The sequence below is a fragment of the Odontesthes bonariensis genome, chromosome 17 (genome assembly GCF_027942865.1).
Source record: "Odontesthes bonariensis isolate fOdoBon6 chromosome 17, fOdoBon6.hap1, whole genome shotgun sequence".
Lineage (NCBI taxonomy): Eukaryota > Metazoa > Chordata > Actinopteri > Atheriniformes > Atherinopsidae > Odontesthes > Odontesthes bonariensis.
In genome coordinates, this window is record NC_134522.1 from 30,231,169 (window position 1) to 30,233,109 (window position 1,941).

Here is a 1,941-nt window from a genome sequence, read left to right on the forward strand (position 1 = left end):
ACCTGATTGTGTGAGTAACTGAGCAGTTGTAGAAGCAACAAACAGATCAGTTCAGTTTTCTCGTGTTAAACGGTTCAATTCAAAGTACCGTTAGCCTGCTTAGCTGCCTTTACCCTCAGTGCAGCCATGACGTTTGGACTAAAATGCGTTCACACATCTGATTCCAACACAACAGACATTTGAAAGAGTTTCACAGCTTCAAGTTGAGCCTCGTGCCCTTTTAGTGTTGGAACAGCCTTAACTTTCAGCTTCAGTCATGAGCATCATACAGCTGTCTGGGAAGTACTGGGAACAACTTCAAACCTTTTTCAGACTGCGTTAAAGATTTCTGGGTCTTTGGGGAAGATGATAAGGGTCAACTTTCCCTTGTAACCAAACACACATTTTCTTCAAAAATATCTGTGTAGCAAGAACATGAAAAGCATGAGAAAAGTTAACATCTGACCTTTAATCAAATGCAGAACAATGAAATACAGACGAGTGTAAAGCTCGACTTCACATCAAACTGAAATGATATATTGCTTATTCAGATGTTTACATAAATACCCACAGCTGGTGCAAAGCTACTTTGTGGATCTTAACTTTTAACAAAACAAATATATTCAGTATAACAGAAAAAACATGTTTCTACTTTCAAAAAGACTGCATTTTGTTCTGTCCATCAACTCACAATTGATGCCATGTTTGTCTTGAATGTCGGGAGATCAGTCCCCAGTTAAAGCAATCCCAAAAAATTATAAAGCACTTTCAATCGTTCTTCAAACATGTGCTCCCCACAGAACATTCAGAACTAAAGTCCTAACAAGAGAAGATGGTAATCCACAAAGAAGATTTTTAATCTGAACAAATGCAAGGCTTCTGATTGGTAGTTCCTGTTGCTGCTCCCAGGTGAAGGTTTGCTTATCTGCCGTAAAAACTGTTGATTTAAGCCAATCATTTCTCTACAGTGTGACTACGTTGGTGTGTCTTTAGATGACCTAATTGAGTGAAAGCTGCCCCACACTGACCACAGCTGTAAGGCTTCTCTCCTGTGTGAATACGTTGGTGTGTCTTTAGATTAGATAATTTAGTGAAAGCTGCACCACACTGACCACAGCTGTATGGCTTCTCTCCTGTGTGAATACGTTGGTGTGTCTTTAGATTAGATAATGTAGTGAAAGCTGCCCCACACTGACCACAGCTGTATGGCTTCTCTCCTGTGTGAATACGTTGGTGTGTCTTTAGACTACCTAATGAAGTGAAAGCTGCCCCACACTGACCACAGCTGTATGGCTTCTCTCCTGTGTGAATCAGTTGGTGTTTCTTTAGACTACATAATTGAGTGAAAGCTGCCCCACACTGACCACAGCTGTATGGCTTATCTCCTGTGTGAATACGTTGGTGCGTCTTTAGATTAGATAATTTAGTGAAAGCTGCCCCACACTGACCACAGCTGTATGACTTCTCTCCTGAGTGAACATGTTGGTGCGTCTTTAGATTAGATAATTGAGTGAAAGCTGCCCCACACTGACCACAGCTGTATCGTTTCTCTCCTGTGTGAATACGTTGGTGCATCTTTAGATTAGATAATGTAGTGAAAGCTGCTCCACACTGACCACAGATGAAAGGTTTCTCTCCTGAGTGAATACGTTGGTGCGTTTTTAGATGAGAGGATGTAGTGAAAGCTGCCCCACACTGACCACAGATGAAAGGTTTCTCTCCTGAGTGAATATGTTGGTGCGTCTTTAGATGAGATGATGTAGTGAAAGCTGCCCTACACTGACCACAGATGAAAGGTTTCTCTCCTGTGTGAATACGTTGGTGTGTCTTTAGATTACTTAATGTAGTGAAAGCTGCCCCACACTGACCACAGCTGAAAGGTTTCTCTCCTGAGTGACTACGTTGGTGTCTCTGTAAATCAGATAATCCAGTGAAAGCTGCCCCACACTGGTCACAGCTGTA

At 41.8% G+C, this 1,941-nt stretch overlaps 1 pseudogene; it reads right to left on the reverse strand.

Annotated features, from left to right (window-relative positions):
• Nucleotides 1-537: 537 nt before the first annotated feature.
• LOC142402522 (uncharacterized) overlaps nt 538-1,941 on the reverse strand; it is a 64,477-nt pseudogene continuing 63,073 nt past the window's right edge.